This window comes from Gavia stellata, chromosome Z (assembly GCF_030936135.1).
Source record: "Gavia stellata isolate bGavSte3 chromosome Z, bGavSte3.hap2, whole genome shotgun sequence".
Taxonomy (NCBI): Eukaryota; Metazoa; Chordata; class Aves; order Gaviiformes; family Gaviidae; genus Gavia; species Gavia stellata.
Window position 1 is genome coordinate 49,035,985 of NC_082637.1, and position 16,172 is coordinate 49,052,156.

At 37.3% G+C, this 16,172-nt stretch overlaps 1 long non-coding RNA gene across 1 annotated transcript in view; it reads right to left on the minus strand.

Moving 5' to 3' along the window:
• LOC132320771 (uncharacterized) overlaps nucleotides 1-16,172 on the minus strand; it is a 41,859-nt gene that overhangs the window by 17,633 nt on the left and 8,054 nt on the right. The gene's annotated exons all lie outside the window — the stretch shown is intronic.

Below are 16,172 nucleotides of genomic sequence, written 5' to 3' on the forward strand. Positions count from 1 at the left end.
AGGAGGGCAGAAATTGCTAGGACATGCTGAAACAAAAAGACCTTTCAAAATTGCTAAAGTGCAACTTGAACATCAGTCTCTGAGAACATACTTATTAACTGTTTTAACCAACATTGTGAGGTCTGACTCTGGTAATACAGGATTATGGGGGATAAATATTTACAGAGACTCTCAACAACATGAACATTCAGTTCCTGCTGTTGAAGGAGAGCTAGTCACCTGCATTGATGCTTTAATTTTTTCCTTGCTGTGCTGATGAGTAGGTCATCTAGTTGAGCAGCTCAATATATTGATTTGACAACCACTTAAAAAACCCATTTGGTTTCAGGCAGTATTAGCAGTTCTGTAAGTATGCAACATCTTTGAAGGGAACACACTAACATTACAATGAACTGCTTGCTAAAACTTTCTGCATATGGCTTTAATGTTCTTGCAGCATTATTCTAGTGTGTTTTACCTGCACAATATATATTAATCCATATGTTATTTTCATTTATTTTAGCCAGTAAAGAAATTCCAGTGATACAGAGATGATCTAGGAGATAAAGCAAGCTATGAAGCAGTTCTGTTGTCAACAGAAAAGAATACTTGTCAGTGAAATTCTCACACCTGTTTTACCCCTTTATTTAATGGTAGAAAGGAAAACCCAACCAAACAAACAACAAAGAAATATAAATATTTCTCAAGAGTTCAGTTCCTGCTAGAAAATGTTCCACACCAAAGATATAGATGGATGTCAGCTGTTAGCTCCTGAAAATCAGTGCACAAATCCAGCTCAAGCAATGTGCCAAGTGAGCTGCAGCATAATGTCATGTCAGGATCCCAGGCAGCTCTCAAGTTCATTCAGGGGTCTGAACAGACCATAATTTGGCCAGAGTTCCTAATTAAACTATACTTAGGGTTGCTCTGACAATAAATCAGCCAACCTAGGAGAACTGGGGGGAAGGGAAGGTATGGTATTAAAGACACAGCCTAAGGAATTAATGTTGTCTGAACACTGTTGATCATTTAAATATACATGTGTGTGTGTTAATTTCTCAGTTGCCTCCACTTCCTTCTTTTATTCATCGTATCACAAACCTGAGTAGTTTGAGAAGCTGTTCTTTCACTAGTCTGCAGCAAAGCAACTAAACCGGTATTTTTAAATTATTTTTAAGGCCTCTAGGTTTTATTGACATAGTCTACTTTTCATCAGTATATTCACAAAGATCTTTTTAAAAAACATAAGACAGTTCCATTCAGTCTGTTCCCAACTATCAATTAATTTATGAATATTTTGAGAAGAGTAACACAGATGCCAACATTAAAAACTGAGGTAATTTTGATAACTGTAAGATTTACTTTGTTTGGACACCTGGCAAAATACTTGGTAACGGATGATTTTGCCAATAAGAGGCACAAGACAGAAATGATTATCACTATCTCACATGCGTTTTTTAGAATATGCATCTACAAACAAACACAGCCATACACACACACACTTTATAGTCTCCTGCATTATGATTTAAACAACAAGCAACATAGGCTTGCATCCAGCAAGGAGGTGAGAGGAAGTCGGAGAGGGCCAGCTTGAGGAACTACCAGAATTATTTATGAATTTAATGTAAAGAAAAGCATGATCTTGGCTGAAAGTGATCACTTGGTAAAATCATTGAGCCAATGAATTTCAAAAGACATACGGACTTTCTTTCCCCCTAGCATAATCAGGAACTCACATGCCAGAAAAGAGCTTTAATTTAACTGACAAACACTGAAGAGAGACTTTTCATCTTCCAATGGTATTACTTTCTTTAATTCATTTAAAACCAATACAACTTTCCTAATTTCTGGGCATTCTCAACAGTATGGCGTTGTATAAAATATCCTGTGGATTTTAATATAACAAGAGCATAAGTCAGTTTAAAAAAATATGTGCACTATGGTCAAAGCTGTGAAATACAACCGAAGTTCAAATTAGACAATTTGGAATTAAAACTAGGTAATTTCATAGCAATAGTTCATTTGCAAAAAATGCAGTAGTAACCCACTTGTGCATTAGCTCAGATCAAATAAAATTTTCTTGAGGGGGAAGAAGGGGGACATGTGCACAACAGTGATGGGCAGTCCCCTGAAAAGTTGCTGCACTTTATTCAGTGAACTAGTTGCTACCTAAGTATTTTCATAGAAGTCATTAGACAAGGGAATGCCCAGAGTGCAAACTCTGCAAAAAAATGCGGACAAATCTCCCATGCAAGATGAATACAGAATCATAGAATCACAAAATCATTAAGGTTGGAAAAGACCTGTAAGATCATCAAGTCCAGCCATCAATACAATACATAAAAAGATAAAGGTCATTCTGAAACTGCATTCCCTCAATCTTTCCTGTTGGGTCTGCCCTACTTTAATTAGTACAGTCATCTAGAAACAGAAGTGCTATGCAGACAAGTGTTTTACTTGTAGATCTGTACCCTATTCCACAGGAGGTGCACTAGGGGCATTGCCCCTAGTAAAAACTAAGAATGAACCAAACATTAAATTATGTATAAAGGATATAGTCAATATATATCATAATCCATGATCTTTTTAAATACCTATAACTTCTAGGAAAGCAGTGTTTGGCTTGGGCTAGAAACAGAGACATTTCAGTATGAAATACACAAAGGTGTTAAGTGGAAGCCACTGGTATGGAACTGCTTTTAGTAGCTAAGAAAGCATAACAGGGGAGAAAGGAGAGTTGAAGGCCATAACCTGAGGTGTATGTATTTCCTGAGAACGCAGCCATGAGCCCCTTTACTGGCATAGTCTCACATTTGCAGGTAAAAAACTTGTTACACAATCTACGCCAGAACTACATTTTAGGAGTCATACAATCAGCTACTAAACTGCATCCCACGAGAAGAAATACTCCTGCCTTTCTGGTTGGGTATCTTCTAAAACAAAGTTTTGTCAGTTTTGCTCTTAGAAAAGTTACACAGCAAAACTTCCCTCTCACTAACGTTGGGGTTGGATAGTCCTCTTATTTGGCTATGAATCTGGCTTTTTGAAAAGATGTTTCGTATCTAGGCCATTTAACTAATCTAATCTGTAGTTAGTAAGATACTGCTTTTCCTTAGCAACCTCTTACTTTGGCTTTTCACCTTCTGGCAGACTAATATATTGAGATGCAGAGAGTAATATTATCACCATATTCCACATACATTTTATGTGATAGAAACATTTACATTCTTGTCTATGGCACAGCACATCTGCAAATTTTTGTCTAAGTATCACCTGACTTTGTAAGCTATGAAAAGCACTTGATCTCTTTCCACTAGAGCAGCAATCTAAATATCTTTCTCTCCTCATAAATCCTGCAGTCCATAATGCTTATCCACAGAATCACAGAATCACACAATCACTACGGTTGGAAAAGACCTGTAAGATCATTAAGTCCAACCATCAACCAACACCACCATGTCCATTAAACCATGTCCCACAACGCCTCATCCACACGCTCCTTGAAAACCTACAGTGAGGGTGACTCCACCACTTCCCTGGGCAGCCTGTTCCAGTGTTTCATCACTCTCTCAGTAAAGAAATTTTTCCTAATATACAGTCTAAACCTTCCCTGGTGCAACCTGAGGCTATTTCCTCTTGTCCTGTTGCTAGATTAACATTAGGGTTCAAAGATGAAATTGGACGCAAATCTTGAGACTAACAGCTCTTCCTATTCAGAAAAAAACTACTCATGCCCAAGACTTCATGGACTGCAGTAACATATTTGGCATACTGCTGACTTTCCACTGAGTATTTTTTTTGCAAGTTCTACAGCTCTCATGGCAGTTCTGAAAATATCTTGATTTTAAGTGTAGAAAGTGAAATAAACTTCAGTTCTTCATATTTTCCAGGCGTTCCACACACAAGAAGTGAGAGGCATTCCAGTTTGGAAACCAGAGACAAAATGACTGTTTAAAAGAATTTCAATATGTTGTTCTGCTGAGTTTTTAATATTTTTCACACAGTCTTTGAAGCTCACGATTGGAATTAAAAAAATAGGCTAGTTATTAAGCCCAGTGCTACCACACCAGGGATTATTTAAGAAAGCTTTATTTTTTCATGGCTAGTTGCTGCTGTCCATTTTATCCAAGAATTTCAGCTGTTCCCATTTTCCAAATATAAATGAGTAAGATAAGCATTCAGCTGCACCTTCCTACTTTTTGGAAAAAGGGCAAGATGATGTAGGTTCCCAGCTCTCCTTTAATAAAGACAGCCATCAAATACTGCTATTCAACTTGCAGTCAAGTAAATGCACACTGGATTCAAATAAACAAATGGATTTTTTTATAATAACGTATCCTTCATTGTTCACCCTAAAAATTAATAAATTGAAGCTTTCCCATTACATTCTGTTCTCATGCTGGAGTTTCATCCCCCTGTGTGTGCTGATCAATACACTCTTTCACTGCACGGACAACCAGCAAAGTTCTGAACAGCACCATCTTCTTGCATGAAACCCTGTCAAGCTTCACATCTCAGCAAAGTGTGTTTACTTTCCTATTAAAGCTTGGAAATAATCCACTGAAGCTGAGAGGACTACTCTTCTGCACTGACTGATGAACAAATAACATGAAAGAAATGTAGATTTTATAAAAGAAATGTATATGTTTGTAAAGATCATTCCTTGAGAGAGCTTACATACAAAAAAAAAAGTATCAATATTACAATGCTTACATCTGCAAGTCACACAAAAGAATGGTATTTAAAAGGACTCTGCCCATATGCATGCTTGATATATTTCTACCTGTAGTGACAAGCTTGCCAGAAAGTAATTAGAAAGAACACTGAGAAAAAAAAAAAAAATATAAAAGCAAACTACAGTGACAGATTGTGTATAAAAGGGTAAAACTAACAAACAAAATAAACCTTAAAATGTGAGAATATGTAAATCCAAACAATTGGTGTCTGTATCACTGTAGATAGTGTCTTCTCATCACTCAGTATTACCTATGAAGATAGAGATGATATGCCTTCAGTTACTGTTCTTAAATTTAGAATCTGCAAATATAGCAACACTTTTTCTTTTCAACTTGCAAATAGAGCAGAATTTTTTCATGTACAGCATGATGTCTTTTATTTCTGAAGGCTGCCATGTAGGCTTCAGTAGTCACCTCATTAGAATTTAGCTGTATATCAGACTTTTCCACTTGAATCTCACATACTCCTTTTACTCCTATCCGACATGATCCTCTGTTAGGCAGCACAGGTACTTTCACAGCAATGTAACGAACCAGACCACAAAGTGATAGGCCTGAAAGACATCATGCAACCTCTATGTTTTTCCCCAGCTTATTTCTAACTTAGATCAATTTATATGGTCTGCCTTTTCACATGGCCACAAAAAAAACTATGCTGGCACACATACGGAGGTGTTTGAGAATGAGCAACCAACTTCCCAAAGGAGCAGCAATGACCTTGTTACCAATAATTTTTTCCATTCTTGTCAGAAAAAACTTGCCATGGCAGCTTTCATATTAATAAGGTGAAACTAATGATATCAAATATTTCTGATCCTAGGTGAACTGTGGAAATTAACTAATCAGCTATAACAAAAAAATGGATATTTTTCTTTTGTTCTTAGAAAAGCACTTTGAAACATACTGTTGGACTTTCACTATCGAAGAGAAAAATACAAACCTAACAGCAAGAATTGCTGCTTTGAGGCATAAGTTGTTGTGTTTGGTTTTTTTAACGGATGATTTGCTGTTATAAATATGGTGCTGTCTGGTGTTATAATCCACAATGAGTAATTATTCTGAACTTGGAGCAGCCACCTTAGTCTGTCAGCTGAAGACTAGATCCAAATTTTGATCTCATTTATACTAAAGATTTCATTGGTCTCATTTGCAATAATATCCCAGTTTTCCTCTGCCACTTGATGAAATTACTTTATTCTGCTTCTAGGAAGGAAAACATGTTTCTGTATTTATGTAGAATACATTTTGTGTCTAAAAGGGGACTTTACAAATAGTTGTGTGTGAAATGTGAACACTTGCAAATGGGGACAGATCATATGACACTTTTGATTAGGAACATGGGGGAATACACTTGTATCCATGGTAACTCATTGCTTCCGAGATTCTAAGGCAGCTAAAAACCTTAGAGTAAGAAACACTACGCTGTATTTCACCTGCCTAAAAAAAGGAGATACATGAACAAAAATTATATCTTCAAGTTTTAAACAAAAGCACAAAATACAGTTCACCTTGTTTATTCAGTGACCACTTATCACTTGAGGTTCCTCCACATGAATTATTCCATTTCCTAGCTACTTGAAAATATCAGCAAGAAAGTCAGTATGCTGTGTTGAAATTCAGCCATTACAGCCCTGGCTCATAACAGGCTTAAAGTTGAAATTCTGGGCATGCCAAAAGGGCTCAGGCAGTTCCTTCCTTATGTGACTAAATTCAATGTTAATTTACCAACAGAATGTTGACTGACATATGTACATAGTTTCAACATACTCACTGCATCAACAATAGACGGTTGACAGACAAATTTGCACATGCTTTAAATGGTAGAAGGATTCTAGAGAAATTGGATGATTAGAATGCCAAGTGCCCTTGTCAATTCTTCTATTATGAATTCGTATTGACAGTACAGTTCTAAATTAAAATTTTCATTTTTTATTTTAGAGGAGGCATTCAGTAGGCTCAATACCATCAACCCTAAAAGACCATGTGAAGTCCTCTGAGACTACAAGTAGCCTCATTCTATAAGTAGACACAAAAGATTACTCCCTAATCACCCTCCAGCGAATAAAAATGTCATCGATAGCAAGACAGGTCTGCGGTCATCCTCATGGTGAGACCTTCCATTGGCCTTGTAGAAAGTTTTGCTCAATAAAGCATTATGTCTGTTCAAAAAATAGGGAAGGGAAGAGGAAGGGAACCCTGGAGAGTGGATATAACAAAACAGAAGTACATGTTTCAGATTTTGTTACAAGTGCTTATTCTTAGCTGTTCACATACTTCTTATTTTGCTGAATTGTCTGTTATAAATAAAGGATTTTGTGATTAAGTTCATCTAGAGATTGTTTTTCTCCTTGTCAGCTTTTATATACGCACTTAGATGAAATAAGAATTTAGGCAACAGAAGACATGGGTACATGCTGTCCAAATACATAATCCTAAGGTATTTTTTGTACACAAACACACATATATGCATACATACAAATACAGATATAAATACTCATGTATAATATTACGTACACATGCCTCCTTACCAACACACTGTTGTACCACAGCAGTGACATAAATCTTACTTTCATATTGTCTCTAAGTATAAATTACTTCTACTCAAAACAATGTAGCTGGCAGCCAACAGTAGTCATCTACTGACACACAGGGATACTGCTTTTGCTGATTATCAAAGATCTATGTTTCCAGTTTACAAATAGCTGAACACTGAGTAACTTTTGACACTGAAAAAGAGTGACCTACCTAAATGTATGTATGTAGCTGAGCACGCTACAGTGATGTGATGCATACTGCTTTACCAGAAATGTTCAATAGAAAGAGAATGCAGAGTTTTCACCCATGAAAAGAAATACATTGCCTGCCTCAAAACAGATATTGTACACTGCATCTGCTGAGAGATACAAGCCAGTGGTAGTTATTTGACTGACCTTTTATTACAGCCTCTACTGTTTAAAGAGCTATTGGCTAGAAATTGAGCTGCAAGCTGAGTGCAGCTAGGAATTTTTCAGTCTTCTTGATTATGTGTAACCACTTATATTAAGAGCTTTTAGTAAACATTGCTCATTATAATCGATTTCCCTGAAGAAATGTCATTTTCAAATGAATATTTAAACACAGCTTTACTTTTTGTTCCCTTTTCACAGAAGATTTTGTTCAATAAGCATTGGAATGCGAAGGAGATGCAGACAGAGATGCAAACAGGCATTAGAAAACATAAAAAGAAAAGAAAACAGAAATAGAAACTCTTCTGCAGTATGAAGTGGTGAATTAACAAACTAATCCAGCACTCACTAACTCTGCTACACATCACATTGTCAGCAATGCTATTTCAGGGGTTTATAACTAGGTTACTTATAATTGCATTGAATTAATCCTTAGTCACCCTAGGTATGATTATTTCTGTTGACAACCTCAGCATCAATAAACTCAAGAAATCAGCAAATTTGGCATTTGACCTATCCACCTCGTAACAAGAGATGGCTTGTGCAGACTTCAGGTATGCAGTAAGGTTTTGTGCTTGTTTTGGCTGGGATAGTTAATTTTCTTCGTAGTAGTTAGTATGGGGCTGTGTTTTGGATTTGGGCTGGAAACAATGTTGATAAAGCAGGGATGTTTTAGTTACTGCTGAGCGGTGCTTACACAAAGTCAAGGCCTTTTCTGCTTCTCACATCACCCCACCAGCGAGTGGGCTGGGGGTGCACAAGAAGTTGGGAGGGGACACAGCCGGGACAGCTGACCCCGACTGACCAAAGGGATATTCCAGACCATATGACGTCATGCTCAGTATATAAACTAGGGGGGAACCTGGCCAGGAGACCGCTGCTTGGGGACAGGCTGGGCATTGGTTGGAGGGTGGTGAGCAATTATTTTCATTTTCATCACTTGTCTTTCTTGGGTTTTTGTTGTTGTTGTTATTTTCCTTTTCATTACTATTATTACTATTACTATTACTATTACTATTATTATGATTATTATTATCATCATCATCATCATCATCATTGTTATTATTATTAGTTTTGGGCCTCTCACTACAGGAAGGACATTGAGGTTCTGGAGCGTGTCCAGAGAAGGGCGACAAAGCTGGTGAGGGGTCTGGAGCACAAGTCTTATGAGGAGCGGCTGAGGGAACTGGGGTTGTTCAATCTGGAGAAGAGGAGGCTGAGGGGAGACCTTATTGCTCTCTACAATTACCTGAAAGGGGGTTGCAGAGAGGTGGGTGTTGGCCTCTTCTCCCAAGTGACAAGTGACAGGACAAGATGAAATGGCCTCAAGTTGTTCCAGGGGATGTTTAGGCTGGATATTAGGAAAAATTCCTTTACTGAGAGAGTGGTGAGACACTGGAACAGGCTGCCCAGGGAAGTGGTGGAGTCACCATCCTTAGAGGCATTCAAGGAAAGTGTGGATGAGGCATTGTGGGTCATGGTTTAATGGGCATGGTGGTGTTAGTTGATGGTTGGGCTTGATTTTACAGGTCTTTTCCAACCATAGTGATTGTGTGATTCTGTGATCCTGTGATTTATTAAACTGTTCTTATCCCAACCCATGAGCTTTCTCACTTTTACTTTTCTGATTGTCTCCCTCATCCCGCTGGGGCAGAGCAGGAGTGAGCAAGCAGCTGTGTGCTGCTTAGTTGATGGCTGGGGTTAAACCACAACAGGTTTTTAAAGTCCTATACCATAGATATCAATGTAGAAAAAACAGAGCATACTCAGCGCATGAGTAGCCTTGTTAGACTTAGCCACTCAGTCCCCATTTTCTGTAACATTTTTTTTTTTTCTTGAAATTCAGGAAACTAAACCAACTGTTTGTACTACCTGGCTGTGTTCAGGCACTGTAGACCATCACAAATATTGCTAAGGTACAGATAGATTTTTGTGCTGTTCATAAGTTAGAATTACCTGGATGGGAACTCTGGAGAGGTTCCAAATTAGTTATATTTGTAGGTCATGTTGTCATGCATTCAAAGCACTTGCAAGGAACACTTTTAAAGGGACTGATTTAAAACTATTATGAATCATATATTTTGGTCAAGATCATCTGAAGGGTTACCAAAGCCCAGACAAATAAAGTACAAATGTACAGTGTTCAAGTATTTTGACATTTGCTTTGGCTCTAATTTGGAATATACTTTCTGTCAGAAGTTTTTCTTTCTGGCTCTGTTCACAAAGCTATTGCATTATTTGGTCTTTTCAGATTACTCTGATCTTTTATTTCCTTATTTCAGGTGTAAATATAGAAGCCAAAAATGAGGTAAAACTGGCCACATTTCTCAGTGAAATTTTGAATCTGATGAGCAAAAACATAGCATCACAGCCCAGGACCCAGACTGGAACATTTTCCTAGGAACAGAAACTGGAGAAGACTCCGGACTACCAGTAGATTATTCTCTAAGAGAAATTATTGTGCAGCATGATGAAAGAGATAGATGGCAAAAGCTTAAAAAGAGCAGATTAGTCCAAGGTCATGGTGATCCACTGCTGACAGTTTATTCAAAGAAGCATCATACGAGAATGTGTGGAAAGGCAGGTTGCTGAACTGATTTAAGTAAACAAAAGATAGAGATGGTTGACGCAGGCCAGCATTGGGGAGATATGCCTCAGGACCACGGAAGACAAAAGAACAAATTTACAATTTGATAAATACGAAATCACAATAGATTATCTTGTCTACTTTGTCTTCACAACTACGTTGTGATTTTGGCCTTAGAAGAAGGTAAATTCAGCACTGTCACATATGCTAGGGTAATGTATTTCGGTATATTCAGAGTTCTGCAGCATAACTATAACTGAAGAACTCAGAAAAGCCATGGAAGCATTCACAAATTGGACAAAACTACTTGAATAAAAACAACGTGGCCCAAGGGGACAGATACAGGATTATACGTTACATATATACATAAATTACACAGCGTATTTAGGCCTATAAATTTGGGACCTTCCAGATAACAGTCAGAAAACAGACTATTGTGGAGTTACATTCTGCACTGTTCACAGGCATTTTAAAAAACTGAAACACTGTGTTGCTGATCTAAGTTAAAAATTAGTATGTTCAAAACACTTCCCCCCCGCCCACCCCAATTTCTGTGAAACTCTAGAGTAGGGCTCAGGAACTATGCTTTTGGGGACTGGCCATCATCTGTCTCAAACTACCGAAAGTGCCAGATTGGACCATGTCTAAAGCATACATGGCATATCTGAGCACATTTAAGACAATTAAGATGGATACCACTGAGTTTAGCGCAAGACAAAGTAATTAGGACTTTTATTAAAAGAAATTAAGCAGCTTGAAGGACTGTTTGATGTTGTAAAAGATAGTAGGAAGATCTTGATTCACTGCCCTTTCCAATGAGAGGCTTGAACCCTGAAGTGTCCTTTCCCTGTGATTAGAAAACTCCCAGTTTTTGTTAAAGCTCTGTTACTGCTTCAAGAGGCAGATACTGAGATAGAGAGCAAAAGTGATCTTGCCTTGTTAGTCTGGAACATTCTTAGGGGAATGTAAGCCCAAAAGCAAAAAGCAAAAAGCAAAAAGTATTTTTAGACTTAAGGGAGTAAATATTTTTGCAGTTTTGTTCTGATCTTGTCTTTATTTAAGAATGAAGAGACATATAAACATCAGTGAAGTCTTTTCCACATCACCTCAAACCCTCAATGAAAAGGCTATTCTGTTCTGTAATATAAAATTACATTGGCACTGGCCTTGTTAAGGTTAATTGTTGATAACTGCATTCACTGGCAGTATCAAAGGTAATTCAGAGAGGAAAGAGTAAATGACAGATAAATTAGAATGCCAGGCCAGAATGCTGCATTGCAGTTAACTCACTAAAAAGGATTTGAAATTGCTGTGGTTCATCTTGCAGGATCGTTCCAAATACTTCCTTTAATCCACATGGGATAAGGATAATTTTGTTGGTTCATTTTCCTCTTCACAATTAACTTTTGTTGAGGTTATTTTATTTTTAATAGCAGCTAAATTTTTTTAAAGTAATCTAAATAAAAAATGCTTGAGAAACAGGCTTTCCTGATACAGACATAATTTATATGTGGTACCCTGAAAACCTCAACTCCTTCTAAATTTCCTCATGACTGCCAGAAAAAACTCATGTAGTCAATGACTACCCAGACCTTCAACAAGTTCAGTGCATAGAGACAAATTTCTCCTGCTTCCCCAGGCTTTTGAAGAGGTTTTTGTCCTATGACATATTTGGGGACAAGCAGTTCCAAATCCCATCACATTAACAAAGTCCTGATTTTTCTTTTGCAGGAATTGGAAACATCCAAACTTTTGTGCTGTTCACAAGAACATTGTGCACCATGTTACTCAAGGTTTCCCTGACATAACAACCAAGTATCCCCCACACCACACTCCCCAAGTACCCCCTAATAGGCAGGATGCAAGTGATGTCTTCACTGTTCTTTTGTGCTCTCCTCTACCTTATTTTCACATCACCAGGTAACCCCATACTTGGACAAGGGGGAGTCTGTGTTATAACCCTTTGTACAGTATACAGTACACCATTAGATGCTGAAATCCAAACATGAAATCCAAAAGAGCTCTGCACACTTGATACACAGGATCAAAACTGTAAAGCCAGCTTATTTGCTTGCACTGAATTTCCTCAAATAAGTGAAGTTGAGCCTTTATGTATATCTGGAGCTTTGCAGTTCTTAAGGCTGAATAGAAGCTAGATCCCACAGAAGCCAAATGGGATCAAGTCAAGTTGACATTAACTAGGTAGGAATTCTTACAGCAAACACATTGGCCCTTGGCTGCCAGTGATTCATAGTTTAGCACTACAATAGCAAGTAACTGAACTCAGAAATATGAGAAAAATTAGGTTTGCAGTTCTATCTCCCCTTGTAGTGGGCTGTGATTTTGTGAGTGTAGGGTTTGTTTTAACCAGGACCCATTGGATGATACTAAGATGTCACAGAAGATCCTTTAGTTCTCTTGATTTCCACCTTCTAGGCCTTAGACAACTAAAATTAAATTTCAGATAAGGAGGTTGGGGGGGCGGGAGAGGGTCAAGAAGCATTCAGAAAAATCATTCTCTGGAGGGAAGAGAGCCAAGACGATTAAGTAGTTTCCCTTCAGCTCTTGTTGCTATAATTCTATACTCTGGAGTGAATAATTTGAAAAAGAAAATCTCTGTCTTCCAGACAGACAACATCCTCCTCAGATTCAAGGTTCATGACCAGCTCAAGTTTCTCCTCCTTATAGATTTTTGTGCATACTTCCTGAGCATTTAATTTCACAGTTTGCTAGGATCATTAAAATCAGTTTTTGTCCCCTAACTTCTTAGGAAATATCTAGAAAAAAGCTATCATACAACAGAGCACAAACCCTTCTCTTCTCTGACCTGAAGCTAAATTTTTCTGCATCTTTTTTGACTTGAAGGGATCAGCCAGGAATCATCTCCTTTTTAATGAGACTAGTGAATGATTTTCACTCTGAACAGGCAAAAATAATAAGTCGGGATGGGAATATTCCTCTTTCCACTCTTACAAATTAACATCTACGAACGTAGTGATTTTCCTGAAAACACATTGATAAATAAATAAATAAATGTAGCAAGTGACAGGTTTTTTAATCGTCTACCAAGTCCCTTGACACACACACAATGGAAAAAAAATATTTTTAAGTTCTTTGACTATGTATGATCAGATACCTGACTGAACAGAACCCTAAGAAATAGGATCAGAATTCAGCATACTGCTGTGCTCGCCAGCTTGAATGGTTCTGTAATTTTGACTTCACACCCATCTTTCTCTTCATAGGGAACACGGAAATGTGTTACATGTTATAGATACTGAAAAGGACCAGTCGCTTAGGACAGCTCATAACTTATTTCCCCATCTGTGTCTTCTTGGCACTTTCATATATAAATAACACATCTCATCTTCCAGAAAAAAAAAAAAAAATAGAAGTAAATACTTCACACAGTTTTGCTTTTTTATTTTTTTTTTTTTTTAACAGACCAAAAAATCTCAATTCAGGAAATTTTCAAGAAAAGAGCAGTGTAAGTATTAAAAAATGTTTGCCTTGGTCACTGATATAAGAAACATTTCTACTTCCCTAAATCAGCTCAAGTTTTCAATTTCTTCTTACGAAGGTTTTCCCAACAAAGGCATTGTAGAAGCATGTAGTTTAAATTCCTGCCAGTCAATATATTGAATTCTTTGCATTTGCAACATGTTTCACATAGACAAGCAAGTCTAATATGTAAATTATTGAAAAGGAAAATGTACATTGTAGGTTTTTGAAGAGTTATATCTTGCATGAGGGAGAGGAGTCAATAAAATCCATTGCAACATCAACACTGTATTTGATGTGGCAGCTGTTTCCTTTGCTGCTGCGAGAACTTTGTTTTGATTACAACTATGTAGCAGATGTTTATGAGCAATAAGGATGTTGGTAAATTTATTACCTGTTTCTATGGGCAACGTAAGTCTCTAATACTTGAATTTTCTTCAGTAATGCTTACTCAGATCACAAAGTGAATGCCAAACTGATGCTATAAGTATACTTAATAAGTTTTTAAAAGTAATTTTGTGCCTTCTATTCCCTAATTCATTTATCTAAAGCTTTATGAAATTATTGACTCTTACTGAAGAACAGCGTTTTCTATTGTCTGCACCTAGGGTGTTATTTCCTTGAAGGCAGAAGCAACAGGATTTTTCAAACACATACTTGAAGGTGGGTTTGTAATAATATAGATGGAAAGGAGGGCAGTCTGCCATCCTGTAACACAATTCATCTCTGCTCCTCTCTGCTCAAGCCTGCTGAGCTAGACTCCTTCGGTTACAGAATTCAGAATAGACTTTCTACAGCACAGCTTGAAAAAGTTGCCCTCATTTTGATCAGCTGAGCTACAGGGCAAGCAGAAAGAGAGATGGAAACCTGTAGTTCAGAGAGATTTTCATAAAGGATTGGAGGGCTTGGACGGACCTCTCAGCCTCTGGGATGATGGATATCACCTTTGTTAATGATCTGAATACCTTCGCATAGGAGGAAAAGTTTACCTTGACCTCCACGCTGAATGGAGAGACAAAAGCCGAAAACAAGGAGCAGGAAGGACTGCAGGGAACGAAAATTAAAAAGTCTACTTGGAAGCAAAGCATGTTACTAGTCCCAGCTCCCTAAATCACCTTGATTTCCCCCACTGAAAGAAATCATGATCTAGGTAACCAAATTTAATGAGCAATGGAACTCAAAGCTCTTGCAAACCTTCAAACAAGCAATGGTGTAAAGCAGAGCTGCTATTAGGCTGCAGGAAATTTCTGGCTGAAAGATTAGACATACCATTGATTTGACTGAGTATTTTAATAACTTTTCCTCTGTGACTTCTCCCTAGCATTACCCTGTGTAAACTAATTGCCTATAAAAATAACCATCATGTTCCTATTATCCTTTCCTTTTTTCAAGAATGACAAATGTGATGTAGCAAGCACATCGGACAAAAAATATTATAGATTAACACTGCTGCCTTCCTCCTACACTTAAGGTTTATGACTCTAACAAATTAGTCATAGCTTTGATGACATTGTACAGGTGAAGGACCAAATTTTCAAAGGTCTTTGGAACAAACAGGATTTGAGATAGCATCAGCTTTCATCTGGTTATGATAATGCACTTCTGAGTAGTCAGGATACATAAGTCTGGAAAGCTTCAGGTTTATATTAAAAGAAATATATATAAATGAATAGAGAGATTTTCTATTAGTCTCTAGCATGAAGAAAAGATAAGAACTATTTTGTACATAATTCTGTGTCCTAATCAGGTAAAGTGAAACCCAGCAAGTCTGAAGCCAAATCTATCCTTTTTTGTCAAAAAGAAAATCAAAGTGCTTTTTAAGTGTCTTTTGAATGGATGTTTCTTAGTATCCAGTTAATTTAATACTTGCCTACTTGGGTTAGCTTTCCTTTCAAAAGAAGGTATAATATACTAACATGTTACTTGATGACATAAATTAGTATCATGTAATTGTAGATACATTAATTATGGTATTACGAGGCTCACTGTGAACCACTAACACATAGAGACTGATGACTTTTACACTTCTGTGCAAGAATAGAGATGAACTCTCCATGCCTCCTATGAAGACATATTCTGCTCTTAAGACTTCTGCAGTGAGGATACAGAAGGGTTATGCTAATTGTAGTGTACAAACCTAATTGAGCAGAGAAAACAGAAGCCAGGGAATGTACATCACTGTCTTTTCAGCATTATTTTTTGTTTAGAGGTTAATTGTTTTACCCTAAAACTTAAAGTAAAAGCTAAACATCAAAATGAGTAAGGCAGAGAAGGAAGGGTTTTATTTCAGACACACCCTGTAGGCAGCTTTTTAATCACCAAGTACTGACGTTTTAATTTAAACAAAATAATTACAAGCAAGAGGTGAGTGAACTTTTGCATGCAATATACAGTCACATATTTCTTAGCTCTAAAGAAGAGAAA